We start from the raw sequence: 6,347 nt of genomic DNA, 5'->3' as shown, positions 1-6,347 counted from the left end.
GACAGGTAGGACTTTTGGTGACAACGTGGTGGCCATGGCTGAGAAGAAGTTGTGGGAGTGGCTGTGATGGAGCCACCAGCCCTCCTTTCCACCAGCATATCATCCATGGGATCAGAGGAGCACAGTGACACTTTTGGCTTATCCTCTCCTCCACCAACACTGCAAGACTGATCTTCCTCCCATTTCCTCCTGATTTCCCAAAGCAGAGAAGGAGCTGTTGTGTTGGACAACAGCACGTGTTTTTGGCTTGGCCAGCAAGCAGCAATAAAAGCCAGCCTCCTGCCAACAATTCATTTCCTGTTTCAGGCCCTACCAAAAATAAACTCAGAAGGGAAGCTCCAATGAGAACGAAACACACAGGAGACAATCCAGAGCTCTCAAAACTATATAGGAAATTTCTCTCTCAATGTTCACTAGGAAGGGGGACAGTGGTGTCAGAGGGAATTTCATGCTGGATGTTGGGATTGTGAAGGGGTTTGGGCAGCTCCATCAGAATTATAGGAATATAAATACACATGCAGCTGACACTTCCTGTGGCTGCGTTATACGTGGGAAACTGGCCATTTCCTTCTTTGCCTCACAAAGTGGATGCAGCGTCCTGACTGCCTTCCCCAGCACACTTGGCTCCCGGGATGGCCACACTGGGGACGTTGCAATGTCCCCAGGTCTCATGGCTGATGTCCTCATGCAGCCACCATCCAGCTGGCACTGGGCTCTCCGCTGCCAGGCTGCGTGGATCCCCCAGCTGGGACCCCAAAGAGCTGCAGTCACTGCAACACTACCCGAATCATTTCCCATTCCTCACCACAGCCATCAGCAACCTCATCAACATCTCTTGGGGTTGAGGAGGGCTGTTTCAGTGGCAAGCAGTAGAAGCCTTCTGCAGGCCCATCAGCTGCTGCTGTTGTGCTCTCTCAGTGCCCACCAGCTCCTGATGCAAGTAGCACTGAACCCACAGAGCCAAGGATGGGCATTGTGCTCTGCAGGATGGCAGCTCCAGCATCAGCATCCAGGCAGAAGGAGAAACCTGTGCCCCGGGGATCCCTGTGAGCATGGGTGGTGGCTCTGGGCTGGCATGGACACCTCGATCCAGCACCCGCAGCTTTGCCTTGGGATGGTGGAGTCTCTGGGTGGGTATTTGCAGCCTTTTCTCTCATAAGGAAGTGGGGCAGGGGGGTAGGGAGTGGTTTGTCTCTGCACCTGGTGCCCAAGATGCCACAAAACACAGGACACTGATGAAAATACATACTCCAGGAGTATATGCACTCACACAAAAATATATGTATATATTATATACGTAACTTTTATAAGTCAATATACATTATATATATAAAATTTATTCCTGGAATGTATAGGAGTGTATATTATATATGTTTGTATGCACTCTATACACTCCAGGAGTAAACATTTTTCTATTTCTATATTTATTTTTGTATATAGACACCTACATTCTCCTGTATACTCCCACAGTACATGGTACATATACTTCCAAATTTATAACAGATTTGTACACTTTTGTAGTTTCATGTATACAGTAATATATATATACACACACACACACAAGTACTATATCTATATATATACAAAAACTTACGTACTTACTTGTTTTTCTAAGCTCCAGGAGCTGAAGGTGAGGATGTTGAGGTGAGACTGAGCCTGCCCACAGCACCCAGGTGCCTGCCCCATTCCTGCTGGCATCATGGCAGAGCCACCCAGGCACCTCTCAATGCCGTGCCCACACACCAGGTTTTGTGATGCTGAATCCCACAAGTGCTGTTCAGGGTCCTTCCCTGAGGGTCTGGGCTTCAGGGGGCTCCAGCACAGACCTGGGGGAAAGGAGGGCAGCAGGATGTCTGGCAGGGACTTCACCTCCCAACACCATCCCAGCAGCAGCTCCAGCCTCTTCAAGTAGGGCCACTCTAAAGCCATTTTGTCCCCACCGATGGGCACTCAGGGCTGGGCAAAGCCACGGTCACCTCTGCCCTGTCCTGCACCACCGTGCATCGCATGGCCTTCAAAGTGGGGATGCACTTTCAGCTCATCGAGACCTCCAGGGGTGCCTCTGCAGCCCCACCCGTGCATGCTGAAGGATGGGTTCCCATCACTGTGTGCTCAGCAGGGCACAGGGCACAGGGCACAGGGCAGCCTGCTCAGGTGTGTGCAGGGGGGCTGCAGCCGGACCCCCTTGCAGGTATCGGGGGCATGCCACACCTCACACTCTGCAGACCCGCCTTGGCTCCATTTTAGACTCTCCCTCACCCATGGAGTAGTGAAGATGTTTCCACGTGATCCAGGACCCCAGTTAATCCCTGGCTGCACAACAAGCTGCACAGAGCAAAGGGACTTCTAACACATGGAGCCATCGCTGGGCAAATCCAAGAGCCTGAGCCTTTATTTCAGCCTCTGTAAGCACCATTTGGGAAAAAATCATATTTTTGCAGGGAAAGCATGAGAGCACTCTATCCAAGTGTTTTGAGCAGAAGAGGAGGAATAATCAGGTGGAAGTCAGGCAGAGGCTCCAGGTACCAGATTCATCCCCAGCCTGTGCTCCCGGCCGCATCGCGCCTGCCCGTGTTTAGTCTGGGTGGGAGCACAAATCACTGCTCAATGTCATCGCTCTGCCCGGATCTGGATTTCATTAAGAGCCACATGATCGGCCCTGGCTGCTGCCGGGGGCTGGCCGCACTCCCCCCGAGGAGCTGCACAGGATGCAGGGCGGGGGTCGGGGCTGAATGGGCCCCTTGTCTGCAGCAGAGAAGCCACAGCCACCTCGTTGGGATGGGTGTTTTGTCACCCTGAGGGGCTTGGAGACCCCAGACATATCCTGAGTGCAAGGGAGTGCAGCCTGCATCTGCCCCCTGCTCAGCTGGTGACTGTAGGGGCACAGCAAGGGGGACTCCAGGACCCACGAGCTGGGGTCCCTGCCCAAGTCAGGCTGCAGGCTCAGAGGGACACGGGTGCCAACTGGGCAGCCCCAGCCAAGGGACAGAAGGGGTTGGCTCCAGGCTGCTGCAACTCCTGCATACAGTCATATCCTTTACAGCTCTTGCATCCTTTGGATCCTTTACATCCCATTGCAGCTCTTACATCTCGTTGCACACTCTGAATCCCTTGCAGCTTCCTTGCATGCCTTGCATTATTAATAGCCTGCTGTAGCCCTTTAAGCATCCTTTACATCCCTTACATCCCTTGCATTCTTGTCAGCTCACTGAATTTCTTATGTCCCGCTGCATCCTTTGTGTCCCCTGCAGCCTGCTGTGTCACTTGCATCCTGTACATGCTTTGCACTCACCCCTTGCAGCCCATGGCCCCTGCACACAACTCCCAGCCCAGCCCACACACTTACAGTCTCACCCGAGGTCCTTCTTGCTTACGAAGCCCTGTGCAGTGACCTGGGAGCACCTGCACCAGCCAGCTGGGAGCCTCTCTGGCCGGTCCAGGGGAAGCAGCTCCTGCCCCTTGCCCAGGCTCACCAGGCAGGGTGTTGTCCATGGGGTGATACAGACCTGTCACCTCAAACAGACCTGACACCCTTCTCTCTGCAGGAGGCAAAGACATGAGGTGCTCCTGAGCTGCTGAGCCACAACCCATGTGAATTTGCCCTGGCTGAGCATCCATGTCCCATCCCAGGAACAATGTACACTCAGGACACGTGGCTGCGGCATCTCCTCTGAGTCCCCATGGAACTTGGCCCAGACAACCAAAACCTGGACATGTTTTCTGACATGTTTCCAATGCTGCACGCTACCCTTCCAGCCCAGTAGCCCTTGGTGTCCCAGCTACACCAGCAGCCAGCGGGCAGGAGAGCGTGTAGGCTTCACCCAGCACCTCCGAGAGCCAGTGACCACCTCGATCCAGGTCTTATTTTAGCTGCAGCTCAGGGGTGAAATTCCCGTTCAGATATTCAGCTCCAGAGGCCAGAGCAGGGGAAACACTTTTACTCTGCAGTGTTTAAATTGGAATAAATCCGGTGAGTCTGAGGCTGAGGCTCTGGCAGTCCCAGCCATGCCCTCCCCTTGCCCGAGGGATGAGGGGAGGGCCCCAAATGGCCTGAAAAAGGAGGGGGCAAGGCTGGGGACAGGTGGCAAAGCTAGTGCAGTGCGTGAGCATGCAGCCAGTGCAGGGTGGAGTCAGAGGGTGGCTGCTGGAGACCCTGCCCCAGAGGGCTGGTGCAGCTCTTAGAGGGTCCAAAGAGGAGTTGGAGGAGACTTGAGGAAACCATCCAAGCCAAGCTGGCTGAGGAGAGACAGATCCAGCCTTGAGGAGAGGAGCCTGGCCCTGCGGGGGGTTGCTGCTTCAGGAAAACCCTGGCTGCAGCCCTGGCTCAGGCGCCAGCCAGGGACTCACTGCAGGCACCATGGCTTGGGCTGAGCCGCAGTCCTGCCCCAGCCCAGGCCATCTCGGTCCATACTGAAGCCACAGCAGCAGAGCCACTGCTGGGATGCTCGCCAGCTCTCAGCCCAAGGACCAGATGATGCTGACCTGTCCCTGACTCCACAGGAAAGGCAGTAAAGCCATGTTTCCTGCAGAATTGGCAGTGCATTGGCCTCTTCCAGTGACAGCTGGCTGTCTGGTGACACCACACTCACCAAAGGTTGGGGAGGCCACTCCCAGCCCTGGAGTGGTGACTCAGAGCCATGGTGATGTGGCAGCTCTCCCAGGGACTCCAGGCTTGGACAGACATCTCCTGCAGGAAGGTGTGTGCTCAGGGTTCTTGGGGATTATTCCCCATGGCAATATACTCCCATACCCCAGGCTCCACAGACACTCCACTCCTGTTGGATTTCTTGTCCCCCTGCTCCCACCCAGCCTCCCCTGCACCAGCAGCATGAGGAAAGCCCCACAACTGGTTTGGGTTCTCAAGAAGCAGCAGCTGGACAAGATCAGCCACAGATTCCTCTGTGCCAAGGCAAGGAACATCTCACTCTCCCAGTGCAGAGATCCCATGGCCATGAGCACCCAACTGTGGCCTCGTCCTGCCCAGCAGGAAAAGTCCCATTGGGCTCTTCCCCAGCCACTCTCTCACTCCATGGTGGGGGTGACAGGGTGAGGAAGGACAGAGGAGCTTTCTCAGGTCTGTCTGTCCCTTCACAGTTCAATCCAGGCTCAGTTAAGGCTTTTCCTGGGCATCAGTTGGGTAAGTGCAGGGTTGTTTCTGCTCTGGAGCCCCTGGGTGCAGCGGCCGCGGTTTTGTCCTTGGTGCTGGCATGTTCTAGGGAGCTCAGGAAGGACCTGTGTTTCCCCCACCCATGCTGTGTCACCTGAGCTGCTTGTGGCATCACTGCAAACACTGTTAGCTGGTCAGGGACTATCCCACCTCAGCCTGAACCCACCCCTCAGGAGCCTTCTGCACATCCCAACATATCTTGATTAATTCCCTGTCCAGACATACAGAGCATGGGACACCCCAGGTCACTGTGCTCTCCAGCCCCAGTCCCCACATGTGCCACCCACCCACCTCTCCTACATTCCCAGAGCCAGCCCAGGGCTGCAGATTGTCCCCAATGGCTGACCCAGCTGCAGTCCAGCTCACTTAGGTGCTTCCTCCAACCCAAACCCCACGTGCCTCTGTGCCCATGGCACTTGCTCAGGTGCTGGCAGAGGACCCTGTCCCAGCTCCATCCCCACAGAGAGCTCGCCCTGCATCCCCAGCAGCATCCTGGCCCGGCTACGATATCCCAGTGCAAAGCACGGCCAGGTACCTCTTGGAGCACATGCCAGCCCCGATCCCTGCCTCCCTGCGGGAGCCCCAGGATCCCAGCGTTTGTGTCGCCAGCCCTGCAGGCTGCAGAGGCAGCGCCCAGAGCTGCCGGGCTAATGAGAAATGCATGGGACCCACATCTGGTAGCGATTGAGCCGGGAGCAGCACTGGGAAGGGAGGAAGCGCAGATTTCCTGCAGCACAAAGGAAGGGAGAGGAATGTCCGTGGCAGAGCAGAGGCCCTGGCCCCCCTCCCTCCACCCTCACAGGGGTGCAGGGGCACCAGGTGGTGCTTGCTCCCTGCTGGCACTGCTGCAGGGTGTCCCTGGGCATGTGCCCTCCTCTTCCCTGGGCTGAGCCTCCCTCAGCTAGCTGCCCAGCCACGCCGCTTTCCACCCGCAGGGATGCACAGGCTCCCCATGGCCGCGGCCCACGGCCACGGCCACGCACCACCAGAGCCTCCTGCACAGCCGCCAGCCTGCTGCTGCTCAGGGTCCCCACAGCCAGACACTCCCAGGCTTGAAAGCCCCCCGAAACAGCCTTGGGCAGGGAGCAGAAGCCCAGTGAAGCCATGAGAGCAGTAAAGGCAGAGGCTGCCTTCACTGTGCCATGCCCATGGCACTGTGACGCTGAAGGGGACAAGGCAG

The sequence above is a fragment of the Passer montanus genome, unplaced genomic scaffold (assembly GCF_014805655.1).
Source record: "Passer montanus isolate IOZ18808 unplaced genomic scaffold, ASM1480565v1 scaffold57, whole genome shotgun sequence".
NCBI lineage: Eukaryota > Metazoa > Chordata > Aves > Passeriformes > Passeridae > Passer > Passer montanus.
This window is presented reverse-complemented; position numbering follows the sequence as displayed.